The 26,168-nt window shown below is 42.6% G+C and overlaps 1 protein-coding gene across 1 annotated transcript in view; it reads left to right on the top strand.

Moving 5' to 3' along the window:
* Positions 1-14,522: 14,522 nt before the first annotated feature.
* CDC42EP3 (CDC42 effector protein 3) overlaps positions 14,523-26,168 on the top strand; it is a 48,703-nt gene continuing 37,057 nt past the window's right edge. The window contains exon 1 of the mRNA XM_060753990.2: positions 14,523-14,736. The gene's annotated coding sequence lies outside the window, so the exon portion shown is untranslated. The remainder of the gene's footprint in view (positions 14,737-26,168) is intronic.

Genomic DNA, 26,168 nt, shown 5'->3' with positions numbered 1-26,168 from the left:
GGCTAGTCTGAAATTATGACCAATTTGGGATGGAACTCACTTCCCCTGTAAGATCAGATTTGTAGTTCCTGGACCCACTGAAGTGAGGGAAGTAAGAGCGAGATGTCAGCCTCATCCTTCTATCAACTTGAAATGCTTACACAATCAAGCGAGCTCTCCAATAGTAAGTAAAATGTTGAAAATTCGTGTAGGACCAAAAATAGTAACACGGATCTTGTCGGTTGGAAAGGAAAGAGCTACAGCCACCCTGGCCTCCTGAAATTTACTATAATTATTCAATCATCTTTATGGAAAATTATTTCTAATCCCAAATACAATAAACTGACCCACACATTCAAAGTAAAACAAACTTGTGATATTTCCCCTAAGAAACCGATTTAACACATGCTTTCATCGCATCTCCTACAAAGTCCGATGCACACTGGCCTCTGGTCTATGTGTTTGTGGGAAAGTGAAACCCACTGCTTCTTTCCCAGGAAAAGAGTGTACATAGTCTTTTCTCTTGCATGGAGATAGTCTCCATGCAGCAAAAAATGCACATGAAGCAACTCTTAGAGCAGGAGGAGCTGAGTGATAAATGTCGCTGCAAGGTAATGTTTGGTTTTTGACTAAATACAATGCAGAGTTTGGTACTTATTATGCACACAAGAGACACTGAAAGTAAAGCAGGAGGAGGAATGGCTTTGGTCTCTTGACACAGTTGCATCTTATTGCTTTCTTGCCCCCAGAAAACCATGCATTCCAGATGGCCACTGCATGCAACTAATTGGTGATCATCTCTATTACAGAACCAGTTTCTATAAATCACATTTGATGTTATTATTTTATTTGCTTGTGTCCTGCTTATGTCCTGCAGGTTACATGTAAAGGTTCACATCATTAAAACATACAAGAGTTTAAATAAACTTTATTTATACCCCTCCACCAGTTTAAAAATGACAACAAATATTGATGATGCAGCACATTGCCAAAAACCCTTCCCTGTGTAGTCAGTTGCCAAATGCCTATAGAAAAGAAAAGCATTTTCCTCCTGTAAGAAAGACAGCAGTGTAGCCTTTCTTGAAAGGGTATTCCAGAGCATGGGACCTAATGAAAGTGCATCTACACCACATGTTTCAGGCTCAAGGCTGGTGGGCCATATCCAGCCTGCCATGTCATTTTATGTCTCCCCAGATGCTGGACTACAACTCCTGTATTCCTCATTATTAGACATCATGACTATAGCTGATGGAAGTTGTGATACAGTACCATCTGGAAGGCTTCAGTTTGTTTAGTCAGGATAGTGAGGTTTGAATTTAGATACAAGGCTTGTGGATATGATGGCTGACTTTAAAATGTCCTTTAATCGTTCCCCAACCTCAGAGACACATGTGCTTTTGGGTTGCTATTTTCATTATCCCCAATCTGTATGTTGGATAATCGATAGTGATGGGAGTTATCATTCAGTTACATCTGGGGACCCAAACTGGGTAAAAACTAGAGAGCACCAAACCCGATGTAGAAAAATTACAGTTGGCCCGCTGTATCCACACATTCTCTGTCCATGGATTCAACAGCACTTTGAAGGCAACCATCAGGTTGAAGTGGCCTTCAATGAAAATGAATTTGACACTCCTAGGACCTCTTCACATGGCCATTTTGGGTTGTGCCATTTTGCTAGCAGTTGCCGGTGACAGTTGGGTTGCACCCTGTCCCCACCATATGGGAGAAGGGTGCCCCACCATACTTTCCCCCATCATATGGGGAGAAAAAGGAGGAAAGTGTGGGTAGATGCATTGGAGCTACCCCAAACACACTTTTCTTGCCGTGGTGGTGGAGGAAGTGCCTTTTGGTACTTCTGCTCCACTTTGGGAAGAATGTATGCGGGGCCTGTTGAGCATCATCACATAATAGTCACATGATGCTCAGCTGCCCCCATCCAGGCCCGGCCAAAAGTGGCAAAACGGGGCTGTTTTAGCCCTGTGTGAAGAGGTCTCTAATCAACACTGTAGCATTCATGTGCTGTGACAACACTTTAACTGCCTGTGGCCACCTCTGCCTTCAGCTCCCTTTCCTGGCCCAGGCAATAGCCCTGCCAGGTCTAGGAGGGGTCACCAGACACCAGTGGCGCCCCCACATTGGCTGCAGCAGCTAGACAAGAGAGACACCTGGCCAGTGGAGGGGGGCACCCGGGTATATTGAGGCAGGCAGTGAGCAACCTCCCTATTAGGTGTCAGCCAGATCTCATAGTGTCACATGGAGTAGTCTGCACCCATAGCACATACTTGTGATGCCACTGCAAGGCACATGCCTGTACCCAAATCTGTCATTTCTAGAATAGGAAAAGCTTATATTCAAGCCTTGCCTTTGCAAATGCACTCCTTCCCATAGAAACCTGACCTTTCAGACTCAGAATTGAATCAGAAGTATGCCCAAACTGTGGAACGGTGTTTTTCAGGAGCATGTAACCAAATTCAGCATTTGAAGCTGAAGCTAGATTGCCCAACACCTATTTGGCGATGGAGTAATAATAAGCATGGCAGCAAAAGTGCAACAACACAACACATGCTGACCTCAACCTTACTATGCCAAAAATGTTTCCATAGCGACTAACCTTTTTTTCAAGTACATTCTGGACATGAAAAAGCCTTCTTTTTTGACAAGCTACAAGTTTTCTCTTTCCTCTATTCCTGTAATAACAGAAAAGCAGATCACATATTACCCCCTGCCCCTGCTCAATATCTCATGAGTTCAGTGGCAATGTAACGAGATTCTAAAAATGGGTTTATATTCTTCCAAGTAGTTTTCAAGCTGTGCTCTAGGTATTCCATTTAATATCCACTGAGAGGTGTTTTATTTTATTTTTATTTTTTTAAGGTCAAAACTAACCACACAAATATTTGGAGACAATTTTAATGATTTCAAATATTAAAAGAATGTTGATGAAATCCAGATTAAAACTGTACTGCTTTTAAAAGACAGTTGAGAATAACTCTCAGATGAATTATCATTTTTTACGCACAACCTCAACATTCTGGCTGTACAACAACATTTCGTAAAGCGTAATATCCCCCCCCCCAAATGCAATTCAGCTGTTTTTAACTATCAGTCATATCCTAATACAGTTTCCTATAGGAAGCATGTATGTGCACTAACATATGCATACACAATCTGAGTTGTCATAACTGGGGGCAGGAAGGAAATTTTCAGCAGGACAGATAGCCTGAATGGAATTTTTGGTATCGATGCCTTCTGGCATGCAAACTCGTGATTCTCAAAGAGAGGTTTTAAACAGATTTTAAATTCCCACATACCAGGATTAGTTTGAAAGAGCAACATTTCATGGAACTAATAAAACATTTTGAGAACTAGTACCCTATCGTGATGAGCATTGGACTATGACTTTGGAAGGCAGGATTCAAATCCTTGCTTGGGCATGAAAACTTGGGCAGGTCACACTGGCTCAAAGGAAAAGGCAAACCCCTTTAGCATAAATATTTCCAAGAAAACTCCATGACAAGTTTATTTAAGGGTTGCCATAAATCAGTTTGTGTGTGTCTTATGGGTGATCACTTGTGGCTGGGTATGATTGCCTTCCAAGTCTTGGATATGGATCCATAACTGACTGTAGAGATCCATTCTGGACCCACATGGACTTTCACAATGAGGACATAGGTTTCCAGGTGGAAGGCAATCACATCAAGGATTTGCTTGATGCGCCTTCTTCCTCTCAACATGTTTTTCCCTTTCACCTTCTATTCATGCCTCTTCAAAATCTATAGCATTGTTGGTAACAGCTGACTCCCAGTTAGAACCCTCAAGTGCCAGGGCTTCCCAGTTCTCTGTGTTTATGCCACATCTTTTAAGGTTAACTTCAAACTTTTAAGGTTAACTTCCACCTGGAAATCTATGTCCTCATTGTGAAAGACCATCTTTAAATCTGTTTTGTTATCCACCAACAATCGGTTTTCAGTTAATGAGCTGAGAGTAAAATAACTGCTTTGGGAGACAGTGATCAGGCATTCGGACAATATGGCTGGTCCAGCAAAGTTGTTGGTGGAGGATCACCCTCTTGAAAATCAGATGCCCTGATAAATTTGTGAACATCGTGCGGCTCCTTCATGATGACATGATGGCAACAGTCTTGGACAGTAATAGGAAGAGGTTCAAACAGGGATGTGTTATTGTCCCAACCTTATTTTCCATCTTCATAGCTATGATTCTACACCTTGATGACAGGAGGTTTCCCACCAGTGTGGAAATCACTTATTGAGCAGATGGCAAGCTCTTTAATCTCAGCAGGCTGAAAGCCAAATGTAAGGTCACAACAACTTCTGTTATAGAACTCCAATATGCTGATGATAATGTAGTGTGTGTGTATTTCATTAATTAATTCACTCACTTTGAATTGATACTTGAAGACAGCCATTTTATCCATAGGTACTGCTGTATTTTATGAATGTTAAATTTTATTAAGTGACATTTTATATGTAATTGCTGTGTAAATTTATGTTGTGATCATTTTCCATGCTTTTGTACTGTATATTTTATGTGTGCGGTATTTTGGAATGCATTTGTAAGCTGCCCCGAATCCCTTTGGGGAGATGGTGGCGGGGTATAAATAAAGTTTATTATTGCATGAGGTCCCTGCATTGAATTTAAAAAGTAAACTGCCACCTCTTTGGCCAGAAAAGTCCATAGACTGAAAAAATCAAGGATCCTGACAAAAATAACCATTGTGGAACTTCACCCAACATAATTTTGCCTTCTTTCTTTAAAGGGAAAGGTGGGAAGGGCATCTCCTCCAACCATTCCAGTTAGGCTGGGAGGTGCCAGTTATTCCTGCCCAATTTTAACATGTCCTGGTTTTCTCTCCTTTCATCACTTTCCCCCTTTCTCTTGGCTTTACTGAAAATGAGTTCAAAATGAAAAGTAATTTCCACTCAACTCAGCAGAGTGGAGAAGAGAGGAGCAGGCAGAGTATAGGTCCCATCTATCCTGCCATATCTTGGATTTTAACTGCATTATATGAGTCTACACTGACCATATAATGCAATTTCAAACAGCATTACAAGTATATGGCAGTATAGATGGGTCCCAAGCTTTCCCTGTAGGCTTATTTGGGATTATTTTCTTTCTTATTCTTTTTTCTCCCAGGTCTCTTTTACTCAAATGAAAAGCCCTCTCTTCCTGAAACAGTAGTTGTGTGTGTTCTTCTTCATTAATAACTTTAGCCCTCTTGTTGCCTGACCTCACCCTTTCGATCACACTCTAACATGGCTCAGCCGCTTGGGTCCCATTTTCATCCATGAAACATTGGACGGTATGGATTGAACTTGTAACATACTGTAAAAGCAAAATATTCTGGAAATGTGTCATACATTTTGTATAACTCTTCATCAGCAGCTATAGTCATTTCCTATATCCTGCATGAACAATTTCAGAGCACGGCTCTCTTTCTGGGATTTGGACCGAAGATCCAGGTCTTATGGAAGGCAATCAGAGCAGATAGTTTTTGAAGATCTGCCAGACCAAACAGGCTGCAGCCTGAAACCCTTTCTATCAGACAGAGTCCTGCCCCATTGTTTGTGTTACTTTAAGGCAAGATGGCTGCAATAAGCTGTGTAACATCTACACTAAACACACAAATATCTTGGGGCGGGGGGGGGGGGGGAGCAAGAAAATGTTCAGTTGGCACCAAATATCAGGCAGCTTTTTGAAGGCCTTTAAAGGAAAATCATGTACTGTGAAAAAGATGGAGCACTCATTATCTTCATCATCACGTTAGAATCCCCAGTTTCTATATACCAGTATTAAAAGTTCCTATGAGATGCCTATTTCAATCCTGTTTCTGCTGTAATATGAAACATCCTCATGTTTTCTGATTGTTTTGATTTAGCAAGAACAATCTTATTCCTCTGAAATCCCATTTTTGAAGATGCTTTTAAAAAATATCCCAGAGTACATCGCAACAGTTGCTCGTCCCTAAATTAGAATGAGAAGTAACACCGGGCACATTTGGGGCACCAGAAAAGGGCAGAAAATTATTACTTATTTGATTGATGGGCTGTTCTATTTCTGCTGCCGAGAAAGGATAACTTGTGCAACTTTATGCCTCTTGTGCCAAAATAATTTGGCTGGCTGAAACCGCTACCTTCACTTTCTGAAGAGTGTGCTGTTTCCTTTTCTGTTTTGTGGCTAGTGCCTAATATTCAGCTCTTTTAGCCCCTGCTCTGTTTTTAAATGTTTGAAGGGATTTTTAATAAATACTTCAGTTTATTTATTTTTACTACCTAGTACTTTCATGGGAATTGTCAATAGGTAGGGCAGTTGAAATGAGCTATTAGTGCAAAATATAAATAAAATCACAATGGAGCAACATTTTATATAATTCTATGGGCAAATTGTATATATATGCTTATACCAATTGCTTGTATTTCATGTAGGCGCATAATGTTAAAATATTTCTCACAAAAGAAGTCTTAGGCTAAGCAAAGCCTCATAACATGTTTCGTATTCTCAATCCATTCACATTTGGTGCTGGCCTGTGGGTGCCAAATGTAACATATTTTGAAAAAAAAAAGAGTTTTTAATAAAACTGTCAAAAGCATAGCTTTAGGTCCTGGCGACTGCCAACAGAAATGTCGGAGAGGATGTCATTGGAAATAATGAATCAGAGTGGGGTTTTAGAAGCCTTCATGGTACTTGTAAAAATTTCTAGCTGTATTTATGGATTTCCTATTCAGTAACTTGCTAGATAGCCAACAACTGTTCCAATTGTTCTTTTACATTCTGTGAAAGCTCTTCTTTCCCCCTGTTTAAACCCACATGCTGTTTCCTTTATTTGGCATTTTAAAAATTATTGGACTTTTCTGCAATATATCCATATGGTCTCAATGTTTACAGAATCCTAGTAGTAAGAAAGGTCGACTCAACATTAACTGTATTCTACCACATATGCATCTTCATTAAATACACTTATAATAAATTAAATTTTTAAAAGAAGAATCCCAGTGGGTGCTATCTTACATCACTTTGCGGAGATAAGACTGTGCAATGGCCAAGTTCAAAACATGTTATGTTTGAAAGAGAACATATAGAAAGGATCTATATGAGAGAATCCTTTTACTTCCCTTGTGGAAAATGAGTGTGCAGCATTGCTGTTTTCACAAGTAATGCACACATATAGTTGGGATGTGTGTCTCCATTCAAGAGCCTGTATACTATTTCCTTATTTAGAGAATTTAGAATGCAAATTACTCAGGCAATGGCAAATTTCCTGTTAGATATACTAGTTAAACCATTTCCCACTGCAGCCTGTCCTTGTTCTGCTGGCGAACAGGCAGCTATCTGTCCAGCAGAGTTGGCCCATAAACGAGGACATTACTGAAGCAGTCAGGGGCAGATTATAATTTAGGCAGAGTAACAGAGTGCCTTGGGGGAGCAACAGAAATACTTGAGGAACAGCAGCGATGTGGTCTTAGAAAATGAAGTCATGGAAACATAAAAATAAAATGGCAGTTTAATAGGTGTCTATGAAGATGTCTTCAGTGTCCAAGGAAGAGGGAGAGTGCTAGGTCAGTGCTACTCAAAGTGGTGGCCTATATACCAGTACTGGCTCATCCATCTGCTGCTGGTCCTTTATGGATTTCCAGGGGGGACGGGACTCTTCTGAGTTGGGTCCAAGCTACTTTTGCACTTTTAATTCAGTTTATAGCAATCAGAATAAGCTAAGTGCAAAGAGATAAAGTGAGGAGAGTGCATTTGAGAAGATGGGACAGATAATTAATATGAACTGCCTCTGGCAACCATGGACAGTTGGAGGGTATGTGATCATGTGATGTAAATTTAGTCCAGACTAAGGGTGCATACGCATTTTAGAATTAATGCACTTTGGCACCACTTTCATTGCCACGGCCCAATGTTATAAAATCATAGTTGTAATTTTATAAGGTCTTTAGCCTTCTCTGTCAAAGAATGCTGATGCTGATGCTGATGCTTATTCTACCACATCCTTCAGTTTTAGAGATACTATCTTAGCACTGTTGGTTTTATCCTGTAGCACAACCTTCCCCAGTCAGACCACTTTCCAGATGTGTTGAACTAAAATTCTCAGCACCATCATCTTAGATGCTACCAGTTTGGAGTAAGGTGCTGTCTTCTCTTTGAAGTGTGTTTAGGATTTTGTGCTATATGTATTTATTTGATGGTTTAAGCTCTGATTATTCTGGCTGCAACATGTACTGTGTGTCTACTTTTAGTCAGCTAAGATCCATCCAATAAACCAATGAGGTTTATTTATCATGTCAGAAGTGAGTTGAGGGTACAGTTATAATGTATTTCAAAACACACAATTAAAAACTTGGCATTATACTAAATGTCCTTTGACCAGAAGCTGGCCACTTGGAGTGCCTCTGGTGTCACTGTAAGAAGGTGCCACTTCACCAATTGTGCCAATTCACCAGTGAGGTGAAAAGACAATACAAGTCTGGCTCTTCCTTAGAGAATGGGCCAGGGGGAGGTGGTCTTCTTGCCAAAGCAAAACTAATGTAAGATAAAAGATTTGTCTCATACGCAACCAATCAAAACATAATAGTGGATTGTCAGGGCTGATGAGTTGCTCCCAGATCTCCAGAAAGAACATTAAAAACAACAAGCCCAGGGGACAACCACATGAATCCCAACCAGGGCGGAAGAACGCTGTTCTGTGAGTCAGTAAGAAGTCTTCAGTTATTGAATGGCACAGAAATTTTATGAAATTAAACATTGGCTTTCTCCCTCCACTTTCTATACCACATAAAACAAAAGTTACAAATGACATATTTCAGATCAAAGGGATTCCTTGGGCTTTTCTATGTGACTGTTTTAACACCAAAAATGTACAGCCATTACTCAGTGGTAGAAAATACTCAACATCTGTCCTCATGATGGCACAGCTACTGTGATAATGTCTTCTCCCAAAAAGGCATTTCTGTTCTACAGACAAGAGAGGCATCATTTTCAAGATCCAAAAGATAACACTATGTAACAAAATTTTCAAAGGAAAAAAAAAGGAAAAAAGGAATATGATCCTGGTTTGAAAGTGTTATTTCCTGTTTAATAATGTGGTACTTACTTTGAAAGTAGTCATTAAACTCCAGAAAAAATGTTTTAGTGGCTGCCACAAACTATGTTGAAGACTCTTAAGATATTCATTGAAAAGCTATAGCAAAATATGCTGCAAGATTCCCATAAAAACAAAGTTTTTACAATTTAATAAGCTTTCCCCATGTTTTTAATGATAGAACTAACTAGGAAATGGCATTCATAATCCAGGAACAAAAGTTGTATGACATAGTGTAATAAGTTGGTACTGGAGCAATGCAGTTCTACCACCCCTACGTTCCCAATAGTTTTTTTTTGTTTTTCCAAAAATATATTCAGTTTGTATTATTAGTTAGCATAACTTATCTATCACATTATTAACATGCCATGCCATCCTAGCATTTTCTGAACTTAATTAAACGTTTATTGATCTGAGCTTTAAATCTGCTGCAGCATAATGTTCTATCACTAAAGAAGTTTTTTCAGCCACTGAAAACAGAAAATTCATTGACTCTCTCATATAGATCCATTTGTCTGAATTTTATAGAATTCCCAACTTTTTTCTCTACTCTTTTCAAACTTGTTTTTGAAATGACGAATTCTCCAGTACATTTGTCTTAAATACAACAGCAATAACAACAAAGACAGAAGCACCATTGTAGATTGTGCTCCGCTGCTGCTTTGCATAGAAAGCAACGTTGACTAAGTACCAGCTTATGTCTTGTCCTGTAAAAGTAAATGGGCATGACTAGGGTCATACTTCACAAGTGTATTCAAATGAGGACTGGGCAGAGTGTTTTCTATGGTTGCTTTCTATGATACATGGATCCCAGAGGTTTTAACTAGAGGGAACACCAGATGGCTGGGTCTATTTGCCACTTTGGTTCCCCCCCATGTCTTAATTAAAGTATTATTTTTGTGCATTGTGGGAAATGAAAATGGCAGGCAGACTCTGCTGCGTGGGACCCCTAGGCAAGAAAAACATATTATGAAGGAGGGTTTAAGAGACATCTGTAGTCGGCTCATCTAAGTTGCTGGGGTCCTGACAGGTATGACGGGGTGTTGACAGCAGGTCTGAGCATGAAGGCTGAAGAAGGATTTCTTTTATTTAAAAAATGCAGCTCTTATCCTGTGATAAAATCTTTTGTGTCATTAATTTATACCATGTTCCTGGAGTATTTGCTGTGAGTTCCTAAAGTGGATATGAAAGTAGTCCTGCATTCTTGATCGTAGGAAAAATCTAATTCATAAAATCACCTTGTGCTTGAGGTTTTTCCCTTCAGTATCTAAAAATAGCACCATACAAGCCAGGCCTATGAATAAGAAATGATGTCTGGGGTCATGTCGTTATTTATTTATTATCTGAGGGACTTCTATAGTGTTAATGGAAAAGATTCAGAACGCTGCATAGAAAAAACACATCAGAAGAGCAAGGACGTGCCTTCAAACATTACAATTCCCAATTATATCTGCTTGATGAATACATGTGCGGGTTTGCATGAGTCCAGACCAGGCATGGGCAAACTTTGGTCCTCCAGGTGTCTTGGACTTCAACTCCCACAATTCCTAACAGCCGGGAGGAATTGTGGGAGTTGAAGTCCAAAACACCTGGAGGGCTGAAGTTTGCCCATGCCTGGTCTGGACTCTTTAGTAGGACAATATTATGCAAGAACAACGTTATTAACAATGTTTCTTGTACTTTGTTTTATTTTGCAAACCATGTGTTGTATTTTAATATGTTGCTGTTCTCCATCTCAATCCAGGGAAATAATGATGATGATGATGATGATAATAATAATAATCTCTATATAATTAATTAAAATCATTTACTTTGATCTTCTGTAGAACAGAAAAAGATGAAGAAGGCAGTCGCTGAATTTTACAGGTATTTTGAGTAGACACTATCTAGAAGAGAAATAATAGTTGCAAATATTCAAATTGTGCTAGTATTTTCACATTTGCTACTCATATTTTATTGAAAACTTTAAATTTCAGCGTTTTATGACAGCTTCCATATACAGCCATCCCTTCACATTTGTGATAGAGTCTGGCTTATCCAACATAAACGGGCCAGGAAAACGTTGGATACGCAAAAATGTTGGATAATAAAGAGGGATTAAGGAAAAACTTATTAAACATTGAATTATGTTACGATTTTACAAATTAACACCTAAAACATAATGTTTTACAACAACTCAACAAAAAAAGCAGTTCAATACATGGTAGTGTTATGTAGTAATTACTGTATTTGCGAATTTAGCACCAAAACATCGCAATGTATTGAACCATCTATGGATCTGTGCAGGAGGCAGACGGCGTTGGATAACACAGAACACTGGATGAGCAAAGGTTGGATAAGCGAGACTCTACTGTATTAACTTTTGTGGTTTCATTAAAATGTTCCCTTTAGAAATCTAGGTCTTCCAGTGTGAATTTATGCTCAACTTCCCCCAGCTATGCTGGATGGTCTAGAGCACCTTTCTAGGTATCTCTAAACCAGTGGCTCTCAACCTGTGGGTCTCCACATGGTTTGCCCTTCAACTTCATGTTTTGGATACTATGGTTGGGAGGACATCCAGAGGTGGGAGGACATCATTGGGGTATGCATCTTACGTGTCAACATTGGGAGAAGTAAAGCTTTGCATGTAATGTGTGTTTCAATATGAATCTCTAAATCTTCCAGTATGACTCTGGTCACCTTTTGAGGGAAACTGAACACAGAATTGTGCTGGAGAGCAGTGGCTCTCAACCTGTGGGTCTCCAGATGTTTTGGCCTTCAACTCCCAGAAGTCCTAACAGCTGGTAAACCGGCTGGGATTTCTGGGAGTTGTAGGCCAAAAGACCTGGGGACCCAAAGGTTGAGAACCACTGATCTAGACCCTCCAGTGCAATTTGTGTTGCCAGTGTGATGTCTCTACTCTTCACTATTTGATGGAGATTGGCCATTGCTCTCCTTCCCAAGAAGTAAACATCTTCTGATTTCCTGGCTGCAGTCTGTGTCTGCAGTGATCTTTGCACCTAGAAATACAAAGTCTGTCATGGCCTCCACGTTTTCTCCCTCTATTTGCCAGTTATCAATCAGTCTGGTTGCCAGAATCTTGGTTTTTTTATGCTTAACTGCAACCCAGCTTTTTCTTCTTTCACCTTGGTTAGAAGGCTCCTCCTCGCTTTTGGCCATTAAAGTGGTATCATCTGCATATCTGAGGTTGTTAATGTTTCTTCGAGCAATTTTAACCCCAGCCTTGCATTAGTCAAGCCCCACACATTGCATGATGCATAATGCATTCCTATCCTGATAAAAATACAGGGGTAACATGACTTCCCTTGCCCAACAAAGATTTTTCTGTACCTTGGCTCCATCATCTAGGACAGAAAAATCTTTGTTGGGCGAGGGAAGTCGTGTTACCCCTGATTTCTGTACCTTGGCTCTATCTTGTAGGACAGAGCCCCCGGTAGCACAGTGGTTCGAATCCAGGGAGAGTGTGGGTGAGCTCCCTCTGTCAGCTCCAGCTCCCCATGTGGGGACATGAGATACGCCTCCCCCAAGGATGATAAAACATCAAAACATCCGGGTGTCCCCTGGGCAACATCCTTGTAGACGGCCAATTCTCTCATACCAGATGCGACTTGCTGTTTCTCAAGTCGCTCCTGACACGAAAAAAACAACAATCATGTACGACAGGCCTGGGCAAATTTGGTCCCTCCAGGTATTTTGGACTTCAGCTCCCACCATTCCTATTTATTTATTTATTTATTTACAGCTTTTATATTCCGCCCTTCTCTCCCCGCAGGGGACTCAGGGCGGATTACAGTGTACACCTATATGGCAAACATTCAATGCCAATTTGACATACAACGTATACAGACATACACAGAGGCTATTTAACTTTTTCTGGCCGCCAGGGGAGCTGTCGCTTTCATCGTCCATCTGCGACACTGATGAAGTAATTCCGCATTCCCCGCATGCTTTTAGCTGGAGTGCTTTGCTAGAGTCTTTTTTATGGCCTCATAAATTAGTTACTTTAGCCTCCCCACCAGAGGCGGCCCTAGGTAATTTTCAACTGTAAGCAAACAGTATTTTGGCGCCCCCGCCCCCCAACCAATCATTGATATATATTTTCTGTTTGTCGTGGGAGTTCTGTGTGCCATATTTGGTTCAGTTCTATCATTGGTGGAGTTCAGAATGCTCTTTGATTGTAGGTGAACTATACATCCCAGTAACTACACTTGCCGCACTTGCTCCCTTGCCTGGCCCGCTTTGGGTCCGGAGGCGTGCCTGAAGACGTGTGCACTTTTGACGTGTGCACCAAAAGTCACCTCTTCTCCTGACTTTCTCCTCAGCCATTGGGACCAAGAGAGAGAGAGAGAGAGAGAGGTGGAGATGCCCACCTTTCCTGAAGGTATGCGGAAAAACAAAGGAGGGAGCGGAGGACGGAGATACCTCCAGCCTGAGGGGCTCTCTCTCTCTCTCTCTCTCTTTGTCCCAATGGTTGAAGAGAAAGTCAGGAGAAGAGGCGACTTTTGGTGTGCACGCCTCCGGACCCGAAGTGGGCCAGGCATGGCGGCTCCGCCCCTTGGCCCACCTGCGGATTAGGGAGAGGAAAGGAGGTGGGTGGAGCACTGGGGGATCGGGAAAGGGAGCCGGTCATGGGGAAGGGATCGAACGTGGAGAACGATTGAGCACCAGCTCTGCTCGTGCACCCGGTGGCCGGGTGGAGCAGGAACGAGAGGGGCTAGGCGAGGCTCAAGGGCCCGGCCCCTTTGGGAAGAGGCTCACCCGGCAGTGAGGCAAGAAAGCCGAGGCTCCCCCCGGACTGCTAGGGCTGTTGTGAGCTGAGGGAGCGCTCCTCAAGTGGCGCAGAGGCGCCTCTGCGGCCCTGGCAAAAAAACCTGTTCTAGGACTGCTTACTTCGCGTAATGGACGAGCCGCCCCTGCTCCCCACACAAGGGGGTACCTAATTTTCCTACTTGACAGATGGAACTGTCTTTCGGGTTGCAAAGGTCGACAAGAGGCTACACAATTGGTTGGAAACCCACTCCAACCCGGGTTGGCTTCCAACTCATGACCTTTTGGTCAGAGTGATCTTAATGCAGCTAACACTCAGCCACAATCCCGGTGCCTACAACTCCCACCCAGCCTCAGCCCCTTTCCTTTTCTTAAGCAAAAAGGAAAAGGCTTGAGGCTGTTAGCAATGGTGGGAGTTGGAAGTCCAAAACCCCTGGAGGGAGGGCCCAAGTTGGCCCAGGCCTGTCCTAGATGATGGAGCCAAGGTACACCAGGAAATGTAGACCTATTTCCAGCGCCTTTCCCTAGACTCCAAATCCCAGGAATCCCTGGATAGAAGCCTAGCAACTGTGGAGTCCTCCTCTGGGCCCCCTCCCTCCTGGCCCCGCCTTCTCCTCCGGGGAGTGGGCGTGGCTAAGGGGGAGTGGGCGTGGCCCGAGGCGGGTGACAGGCGCTCGCAGGTGCCGCCTTGGCCGCCCCGCAGTCCGAGCCAGGACAGGCGCCTCCCGCCGCGCCCCGAACCAGCGGCTGTTCCCGTCCCTCCGCCCCCTCCCCCTGCTGCTGCTGCGGCGGCGGCGGCGGCGCGTGGCTGCGAGAGGCAGGCGCGCGAGACGAGCAGAGAGAGAGAGCGAGCGAGCGAGCGCGCGGCGGAGGAGCGAGCTGACCTGGTAAGCGCCTTTGCCTCTGGATTGTTATGCTTCTTATTTCCCCATTTGGGTGCGTTGGTGTTGTTTGCATCCAGTGTCTCTGCGTGGCTGCAGCCGGGTCACTATTACACCCGGAGTGGCTTTGCTGTCAGGAGTCTAAAGGGGGCTTTGCAATGAGGCATCGGTGTGGATGGAGACGCCCCACACTTCCCTGCTTTGTGTGTGGATCCGGGTTTCATGATTCGGGAGGGTGAGATCGAGATGGAAAACGCACCCACCCTTTGAAAAATGCCCCCGTTTTCTTGCAGATTGCATGCAATCTGTTCATATGTCTTGTCGAAGGCTTTCATCACTGGGTTGCTGTGAGTTTTCCGGGCTGTCTGGCCATGTTCCAGAAGCATTCTCTCCTGACGTTTCGCCTGCATCTATGGCAGGCATCCCCAGAGGTTGTGAGGTCTGTTGGAAACTAGGAAAATCTGTTCAGAATTGTAATGCGAGGCAGATCTCTCTACTGACAGGGAGGGAGGGAGGGAGGGAGGGAAGGAAGGGAAGGGAAGCCAGCATCGCATGTCTGCCTCCTCTTGAAAGGTCGGGAAGAAGTGGATCAACCCTGCAGTTTGGTTTGGGGAGGATTGGAGCATGATTCTGGGAATTGTAGTTCTCCCACAATCACAGAACACTGAACCCAACCAAGGATGGATCTGGAAAAAAACTTGGCAAGGTATCCAACATGGCCAACTAAGAGTTTGGTGAAGGAGTGGCTCTTCTATGGGAGTTGTAGTTTCACAAGGGTTTTTGCCTCCTCTGCCAGTGCTCTTCCAAAACTCAGCTGAAACAAAAGCAGCCACCAATCCCCCTGCAGTTTGGTTTGGGGAGGATTGGAGCATGATTCTGGGAATCGTAGTTCTCTCACAATCAGAGAACACTGAACCCAACCAAGGATGGATCTGGAAAAAACTTGGCAAGGTATCCAGCATGGCCAACTAAGAGTTTGGTGAAGGAGTGGCTTTTCTATGGGAGTTGTAGTTTCACAAGGGTTTTTGCCTCCTCTGCCAGTGCTCTTGTAAAGTCCTGATCAAACAAAAGCTGCCACCAATTCCATAGAATTCATCTGTGGCCATTCCAGATGATGATGATGATGATGATGATGATGATGATGATGAGATCGAACTGCAAAGACTCTGGCACAAACCAGACAAGGTGGTCCCAGTAGTGATTGGCACACTGGGTGCACTGCCTAAAGACCTTGGCCTGCACTTAAACACAATCGGTGCTGACAAAATTACCATCTGCCAGCAGCAGAAGGCCACCTTACTGGGATCTGCACACCTTATTTGCTGATACATCACACAGTCCTAGACACTTGGGAAGTGTCCGACGTGTGATCCAGTTCAACAGTCAGCAGAGTGTCTCCTGTGGACTCATCTTGTTGTGTTTGAAATAATAATAAACAACTTTATTTATACCTCGCCACCATCTCCCCAAAGGGGACTCGGGGTGGCTAACATGAGGCCAAGCCTAAGAGTTACAATACAGCTAAGTAAAATATAGCAAACAGATACTAACATCAAAGTAAAATACAAACAGTAACAAAATAGACAATAAGCAAACGCAAAATAAGATGGTGGAGGAGGCATCAGATGGCATTCATTCAACACTGCAGAACAGAGCTTTCCAAACATTTCTTGTTGGTGACACACTTTGTGGACAGGCATCTTTTCGCGACAGTCATTCAGTCTTATTCGCAAACCAGAGGTTAAACCAGGCCTGGGCAAACTTGGCCCTTCCAGGTGTTGTGGACTCCAACTCCCACAATTCCTAACAGCCTCAGGCCCCTTCCTTTCCCCCCTCAGGCACTTAAGCCACTGTATTAATTCTACAGTGTAGATGTATTCCCAGTCTGTGGTTATCTATATATTATATTTGTATCTCACTCTTAGAGCCCAACCCATGTAACTTACACCAAAAGTGACATAAGAAACTGCAAGTCGCTTCTGGTGTGAGAGAATTGGCCATCTGCAGAGACATTGCCCAGGGGCCACTTGGATGTGTTACCATCCTGTGGGAGACTTCTCTCATTTGCCAGCATGGGAAGCTGGAGCTGACAGTTGGGAGCTCACCCCACTCCCCAAGTTGAGCAGTTCAGCTGGCACAAGGGTTTGACCCACTGCACCACCACTGGTAAAAAAAAAAAGGGGGGGGGTAAAATCTTTACACTGAGCCACATTCTCCATTGGACTGATGTGATCACTGTATCATATCTGTTCTAGTGTTGAGACAAAATGCTAGATGACAATTTTAGATGAAGGCAAAGGTACAAGATTCCCCCTTCTAAGAATGACAGTAATATACTTCCCATGTGCGGATCTCCTTTTCGCACATAGCAAGCATGTGCTCATTGTACGCATCAGTATTGACATTTTTCAAAACACACTAAAGGGAGGAAAAATTAAGAGCATTAGGTTAGGAGAAGATGCTTCTGGAACATGGCCATACAGCCCTGAAAACTCACAGCATCCAAAGTAAATTGCAGCATCCAAAGTAAATTTGTCCCTCCAGAAAACATGAGATCTGTTGTGTTCTCGTGATCTCAGTGCCAGTTTGGTTTTCCAAGCAAATAAAACATAGGTAAAAGTTTTCCCCTGACATTAAGTCCAGTTGTGTCCGACTCTGGGGGTTGGTGCTCATCTCCATTTCTAAGCCAAAGAGCCGGCATTGTCCGTAGATGCCTCCAAGGTCACATGGCCAGCATGACTGCACGGAGCGCCGTTACCTTCCTGCCAGAGTGGTACCTATTGATATTATCACATTTGCATGTTTTCGAACTGCTAGGTTGGCAGAAGCTGGGACTGACAGCGGAAGCTCACGCCGCTCCCTGGATTTGAACCTGCAACCTTTCCATCAACAAGTTTAGTAGCTCAGCGGTTTAATCCACTGTGCCACCGGGGGTTCCTAAACATATTTATTTCTAAAAGCCTTGAGTGCATTAAGGCCCTTTTGTGTCCCCTCTTGTCTTTTTAAACAATATATTTCTGGACTGGCCATTTCTTTCTCTCTTTTTTCAAGTCTGCTTAAACACTGAATTACTGTCTAGTCAAGCAGCTGTGACCTTAACCGCCTTGAAGGAGAGAAGGCTGAACAGAAAACCAAGACTGAACACTGGAAAGGTCCACACGCTGTAGGATAGATTCGGGGTTGTCGAAACATATGGCCATATCTGTTTGGTTTCATTCACTGACACTTATTTTCCCAGCCGTGCTGTGGAGATGGAGATTAATCTGAAAAGACATGTGCTGTGGAAAGGGGTGTTACCTTTCCTCGCCTGGCTCCCTCGCCGCTTTCCACAGCCTCTTTAATTAGTTCTGTCGCTTGGTTCTCTGTTTGCTGTTCTTTCAGCCGTAGCTTATGGGTGTTGCACATGTGATGCTTACTTTATATTCTTAAATGGTCTTCAGTATCCATGTGAGTTATGCATTGAACTTGAGTTATTTATTTTTTTGGATTCTATTTATTTATTTAGAACCTTTATATCCTGTTCTTGTCTACCTCCGTGGAGGGACTCAGAACGGCTACCAACAGCAAAAATTCAATGCTACACAATAAATAACATTTTAAAAATAACATACATAATAAATAAGTTATAAAATACATATAAAAGACTGCTGAGTTAAAAACATCATCCAACTCAAACATGTCAGGGGAACTCTTAGTCTTTACCGGTTCAATCCATCAATCTGTGAATGCCTGATTCCAAAGCCAGGATTTCAGTTTTTTCCTGAAGGTCAGGAGGGAGGGGACAGACCTAACCTCATTGGGGAGAGAGTTCCATACCCAGGGTGCCACCACAGAGAAGACCCTGTCTCTCATCCCCACCAAGCGCAACTGCGAAGGACCGGGTTGTGGCATGGTTGGCCAGCTGCATTAAATCACTACTGTCCAAGAGGTCATGAGTTTGAAGACAGCCCAGGTCAGCATGAGCATCCAGCCATTAGTGTAGCTTGCTGTCGACCTATGCCGCATGAAAGTCATTTGCATCTGTCAAGTAGGAAATGTAGGTACCACTTTATGTGGGGAGGCTAATTTAACTAATTTACAATGCCATAAAACCTTCCAGCAGTGTGCCTAAGAATGAGGAAGTACTCCATCAAAGGACTCGGTGTCACAAATGGGCAGTGAAGTGGCAGCTCCCCCTGTGGCCGGAATTGAGCATATCCTCAAGAAGCAGGAAAAGCTGGAATGTTAAAATGCCTCTGCGTATGTCTATATATGTTGTATGCCTAATTGGCATTGAATGTTTTCCATGTATATGTGCATTGTAATCCGCCCTGAGTTTCCTGTGGGGTGAAAAGGACGGTATATAAATACTGTAATTAAATAAATAAGGAGGTGGGACTGAGAGCAGGGCCTCTCCAGAAGATCTTAAAGTCTTTGATGGTTTATAGGTGAAGATACGTTCGGACAGGTAAACTGGGCCAGAACTGGGTAGGGTTTTATAGGTTAAAACCAGCACTTTGAATTGTGCCCAGAACCTAATCGGCAGCCAGTGGAGCTGGTGTAACAGGAGAGTTGTGCACTCCCTGTACCCCGCTCCCGTGAGCTACCTGGCTGCCGAGCGTTGGACTAGTTGGAGCTTCCTGGCAGTCTTCAGTGGCAGCCCCACATAAAATGTGTGGACAACATATGGTATGAATAGTACTAGAGGGAACTTGTCAAACATAAGAAAAGTCTTTCTGGAAGAGACGAGACACTTCTGTTTTAGGATCTCATCACACTAGAGCATGGATTCACTTTAAATCCAGTTTCTGTGTCTTGCAGAATTCTGGGCCTTCTAGTTTAGGGAGGAACTTTTAAACTGCTCAGCCAGAGAGGTCCTGGCCCTCACTGAACTACAAACCCCAGAATTCTTCAGGAGACAGACACTGGATTTAAAGTCAATCCATGCTCTAGTACAGTGGTTCTCAACCTTCCTAATGCCGTGACCCCTTAATACAGTTCCTCATGACCACCAACCATAAAATTACATCTACTACAATCGGTTCTCAGAAAAACCACAAATAACAAAAACAAAACCTGGCTATTTTAACACCTCTCCAGGAATCTCTAGATCAGTGTTTCTCAACCTTCCTAATTCTGTGACCCTTTAATACAGTTCCTCTTGTTGTGGTGACCCCCAACCAAAAAATTATTTTTGTTGCTACTTTACAACTGCAATTTTGCTACTGTTATGAATCGTAATGTAAATATCTGATGTATTTTCATTCACTGGACCGACCAAATTTGGCACAAATACCCAATACACCCAAATTTGAATACTGGTGGGGTTGAAGGTGGGTTTGATTTTGTCATTTGGGAGTTGTCGTTGTTGGGATTTATAGTTTATCTACAATCAAAGAGCATTCTGAACTCCACCAATGATGGAATTGAGCCAGATTTGGCACACAGAACTCCCAAGACCAACAGAAAATACTGGAAGGCCTTGATGGGGCATTGACCTTGAGCTTTGGAATTGTAGTTCACCTCCATCCAGAGAGCACTGTGGACTCAAACAATGATGGATCTGGATTAAACTTGGCATGGATACTCAATATGCACAAATGTGAACTCTGGTGGAGTTTGGGGGAAAATAGACATTGACATTTGGAAGTGGTGGTTCCTGGGATTTATATTTCACCTACAATCAAAGAACATTCTGCATCCGACGAATTATAGAATTGGGCCAAACTTTCCACACAGAACCCCCATGACCAGCAGAAAATACTGTGTTTTCTTTGGTCTTTGGTGACCCCTCTGACACCCCTCACGACCCCCTCCCCCGGAGTCCCCACCCCCAGGTTGAAAATTGCTGCTCTACTGTGATGAGGCTGTTAATTCATTTGGTGATCTGGGATGGCTCAAGGACAAAGTGAGACAAACATTTTCTGTCTTTTCACCTCAGCTTTCATCCCATTAGGACTTCCTTGCTTCTGAACACAGAGGTTTCATTGAGTAATCATGTGTTTGGGAAAAATAAATTTGGATAGCACTTCCTAGACTCCCCAAACAGCACGGTCACTAGACATCTTGGCTGGGATTTTGAAAGCTGTAGATCAAAAATATATTTAATCCAAAATCCTGGTTTCTTAAAGCTCTGGTTCTCATTCTGGATCATGACAGTGAACAGGGGTGGATGGGCCAAGTTCTGACTAATAGTAATTAATAAATTTGCCCCATATGAATTTGTGCATCTATCATCTGGAAGTATTCTGCTGCCATTACATCTTTCTTATTTCTTTGTTTGTTGGACTATAGCCCGTGCAATGCCAGTGATTCAGGGTGGCTTATTATAATGCTTATTCTACCTTTTCCCCTTAATATTTGCTTTAAAAATCAATCCAAATACAAATATTTTGACTGAGGCTTTGATGAGTTTCTTGCAGTTTCTTGCAGAAAGGAAGGCACTGAAAGCCAAACTGGAGAACAGATGTAGCACATTTTGTAAAGAGGTGTCTGTTAAAATGGGGAATGACTTCTGTTATAGGAGGTGACTTTCTCTATCTATGTATTTTGCTTTCAGTGTCTTTTTTCATGTGTCATTTGAAGGTAAACATCATCTGAATTTGCAGTTGTGATTGCTAAGGCACACATCTCTGAGAAATTCCATTGTAGGAGGAAAATCACAGGGAATACACATTCTCTTTAACATCTGCTTTGACCCTCTGAATATGGATCTGATTTGACCTTAAAATAGTGCACTAGAGAGGGATGTCCTGATTTGTCTTTGATAATAAGATGGAATTATTAAGCCCTTCAGGTATGCTGCTTTCAGATATGCTGTTGCTGTTTTATGGCATCAGCCATCAAATCATAAAATCATAGAGTTGGAAGAGACTTCATGGGCCATCCAGTCTAACTCCCTGCAAGAAGCAGGAAAATCACATTCAAAGCACCCCCAACAGATGGCCATCCAGCCTCCATTTAAAAGCCTCCAAAGAAGGAGCCTCCACCACACTCTGGGGCAAAGAGTTCCACTGCTGAACAGCTCTCACAGTTAGGAAGTTCTTCCTCATGTTCAGGTGGAATCTTCTTTCCTGTAGTTTTAAGGCACTGTTCCGTGTCCTAGTCTCCAGGGCAGCAGAAAATAAGCCTGCTCCCTCCTCCCTAAGACTTCCCCTCACATATTTATACATGGCCATCATGTCTCCTCTCAGCCTTCTCTTCTGCAAACTAAACATGACAAACTCTTTAAGCTGCTCCTCATAGGGCTTGTTCTCCAGACCCTTGATTAAAGACCCCTTCCCCCCCCCCGGACACATTCCAGCTTGTCAACATCTCCCTTAGATTGTGGTGCCCAGAATTGGGCACAGTATTCCAGATGTGGTCTGACCAAGGCAACATAGAGACGCACCATGACTTCCCTGGATCTAGATACTATACTCCTATTTATGTAGACCAAAATCTCATTGGCTTTTTTGCCACTTCATGTAATTGTTGGCACGTGTTTAACTTGTTGTCCATGAGGACTCCAAGATCGTTTTCACACGTACTGCTGTCAAGTCAGGCGTCCCCCATTCTGTATCTTTGCATTTCATTTGCATCATCCCTGAACATTTGCCAATTTGCCTAGGACTGATACAAGTTAGAATTAAGCAACATAAGGAGTAGCACAGATTTTCCACCTCAGTGTAGAGACCTCAATACCATATATAGCATAAGTGAAGTGATGGGGTATAGTGCTTCGTTCAGCCTGTCTTTTTACGTGTCCATGTCCTTCAGATCATAGGATGCCCCCTTGCAACCATGTTTCACCCCATCCTCTTGACAAATGCATGCCTGCTTCCAGATGCTATGAGCCTTACTATGTTAATTATAGTTGGGATACAGCAATTAAGTTGTCAGGGTGTCATCTTGTCAAGAGAGTATGTTAATTTCATTCATTTCTTTCCCTCTGGCAGTTTCCTTGCATCCATTCTCTATTCTTGACAATTTAGCAGTAGGGCTTCCATTTATAGAGAGGTGGAAAATATATGCAGTGTGATAAGGGAGTGGTGTTTAGTTGGAGGCAGCCAACTGAAAGAAGATCTTGGAAGTAATAATAGATTTGGTAGATGGATGGGCTCTGAGATTTGAAGAGTCTTTTGATGGGGTGTGTATCTAGTAAGATTGGAGTAATTAACTGAACCTACTCCGCCATTACTCATCGGTGTCCCTGAGAAAGGTAAGGGGAGTAATGAAATTTAGGGTGTTGTTCAGCAAGAACAATGAGGAGTTTTTCAAAAGTGCCTTTTGGATAAAGAATGTCATTATGCTTCAGCAAAAGAAGATTCCCTTGTCCATGTTATTTTCCCTGGGCTGTAGAGCAGTTCACACTGAGATCATTTGAATTTTTATTGACTCACATTCATTGAAATTAATTTATACTTTGATCTAAAACAAATTGCTTCAGATGGAGTTTACCAATCCTCCATCAGATTCTATGCATATGCTCGTGTTGTAATATTGAATATAGTTCCCTCCTGTTAAGCAACCAATAAATATTAAGGGACTAATAAATATTATGCATTTGTCAAGACATGTTGCAGTAATAATCCTAAACAACTATCCACATATCTTTTTACACAGTAGATGCAAACATAGGAGAGAAGTGGGAAGTACAAAGATAGGACATTTGCTTTGTGAAGCCATATCAAAGACCATATTTTTTCTATTAGAGCTTTCTTTGGCTTTGGGGGGGGGGGGTCTTGATCCCACTTCCTTTCTAGACTTGTTTCTTGAGAACAAGGGAAAGGGCCTTCTCAATGGCTGCTTCCTAACGTTGGACTTGCTTCCCAAGGAGACTATAGTGGCTCTCTCCATGCTTTCCTTCCACCAGCAAGTGAAAACTTCCTAATTTTCGACATAATTTTAGGAAATGACTGTGATGACTTTTTAGCAATTTCAAAAAATATTGTGTCACTGACTTTTAGATGGTTTCAACTTTGTAGATCACTGCTTCTCTGGGTCCCGGGATCCCCTTAGTTCAGTGTTGGGGTCATGAAAAATTTGGCAACAGTAAAAGGTTTCTGAATGCCACCTAGTGGGTGTTTTAGGCATTGCATTAATCTGTTAGCAACAATGTGAAGTGTTTACAATGGACTCTGCAGAAAATACTTCAACTGTACTTCATAAAAAGGAAAAAAAAATAGCCTGTTTAGCAAGCCTTGCAAATGCTAATCTGCTGTCAGTTTCAGGGTTTTGAAAATTGAAGTGTATATTAGATTTGTTGGCACATTAGATTTGAGTAAATACGGTATATATAGAGATACACACACAGCAGAGAGCAAGAGTGATAGAGAATAATGATTTTGTATGTTTGTAATCTGTACTGACTACAATAGTTTGTAAGTTTCCTTGAGTCTCAGTATTGGGGGAAAGGCACCATATCAACAAATAATCACCCTGCCAGGTTCAGGAAAATCAGCACCCTTGAGCAATACACCCTTTCACCATTTTTGTTTCATTCTTTATTCTCACAATTCATTCCAATCTAAAAATTCTAGTAGTGGTAGGATATTTGTAGTTTATGCAGATAGCAGTTGAGCTCACAGAACTGCTGTCCCCCTGGTTACCTTTGAAAAGAGAGTGATTGTCTGAAACCACAGACTTTAGCATAGATATACCCAAAGAAAATGTTAATAACATAACAATAACTTTGATCATCAGTATTCATCTTTTTTTTTAAAAAAAAAACATCCATCAGGAGACTGCTTATTAAAATATGCCCAGCTATCACAGCTTGGAAACGTTGCTTTTTTATTACAGTTCCTAGACCTTCCCAATTGACATGGCTACTGAATAGGAAGAATGAAGTAACTTTTCCAAGCTCTGCACATTGTGCATGACTATATCCTGAATAGACAGTGTGCATTTCAGTACTGTGCTGAGCAAGGCAGAGAGGTAAGGCATTCATACATAACGTACCCGCACAAAGGTCAGGCTCTGATTCATGCTGCAGATCCTTTTTGCTAGAAATCTCAAGGTTAGCCCAGCCTTTTCATGCAGGAATCCAGGAATCTTTCAAGAGCCATTATTTTTGTACCAGTAAATATCCTTGCCTCTTGCATCACCTTCCCTGCTGCATCATCTTTCTTCCAACTAAAGTCTGTACTTCATTCAAGCACAGAGACCATATACATTGCAGAAGTATAGCAGTTTGACATTTACTGCCATGGTTTCATCCTAAGGAATCCAGGGACTTGTTGTGGCATCAGACAAATATCTCACAAGGCTACAAATCCCAGAAATCCCATAGAATTGAGCCATGGCAATTAGTATCACACTCCTATCATTCTACTGTGTGGATTTAGCCATAGTGATGTTTGAACTAAGCTCAGGAGGAACATGCAGGAACTGCTCCACTGATTTACAAGCCTCTTGCCATTACTGGTTCTGTATATTACAACATAAGGCCCCCCTGGTGGCACAGCGCATTAAATCGCTGATCTGCTGAACTTACTGACTGAAAGGTTGGTGGTTTGAATCCGGGAAACAGGGTGAACTCCGGCTGTTAGCCCAACTCCTTTCAACCTAGCAGTTCAAAACATGCAAATGTGAGTAGATCAATAGGTACCGCCTTGGCAGGAAGGTAATAGCGCTCCATGCAGTCATGCTGGCCACATGACCTTGGAGGTGTCTACGGACAATGGCAGCTCTTTGGCTTAGAAATGGAGATGAGCACCACACCCCAGAGTCGGAAACGACTAGACTTAATGTCAGGGGAAATCTTTACCTATATTTATTATTATTATTATTATTATCCATATTTATATACCAGCATTCTCAGCCCGAGGATGACTCAGGGCGGTTTACAAAAAGCACAATTTGATGCTTGCAATAACATAACAATAAAACATTTAGCATAAGTAACATTTGATAAAATACAATAAAACCGATAAAAGTATAAGTCCTCAGCGTTTCATTACTAAAATCGTTACCCAATTGCATTGTCCAGTTGTTCCGAAGGTCAGAGTTTGTCTGCTACACTGCATTTGGGAAAGCTTGCTCAAAAAGCCAGGTTTTAACTTTTTTGAGGAATGTTAGGAGGGTGGGGGCCGATCTGATATCCTTAGGAAGGGTGTTCCATAGCCGAGGGGCCACCGCTGAGAAGGCCCTGTCCCTCGTTCCCACCAACCGAATCTGTGAAGAAGGAGGGACCAAGAGCAGGGCCTCCTCAAAAGATCTTAAAGTCTTAGGTAGTTCATAAGGAGAGATACGTTCAGACAGGTAAGCTGGGCCATATTACACCATACTCAAAACTAATAAAAGTGGCAGAAGCAGTATCTGAACAACTCACCATAACACTGGCCACCACATATTTTGATACCTCAAATAGTAGACCTGTTTCTGGGTATCTTTGACCTGCTGGTTCTAAAAACTACACCAGTTCTCCCCCTTTCAGCTCTAGTTTTTGTGATACATAACATATGCCATATACTCAC

The sequence above is a fragment of the Anolis sagrei genome, chromosome 1, assembly GCF_037176765.1.
Source record: "Anolis sagrei isolate rAnoSag1 chromosome 1, rAnoSag1.mat, whole genome shotgun sequence".
Lineage (NCBI taxonomy): Eukaryota > Metazoa > Chordata > Lepidosauria > Squamata > Dactyloidae > Anolis > Anolis sagrei.
Note: the sequence above shows the minus strand (reverse complement) of the source record. Positions and strands in the feature narration are given on the sequence as shown.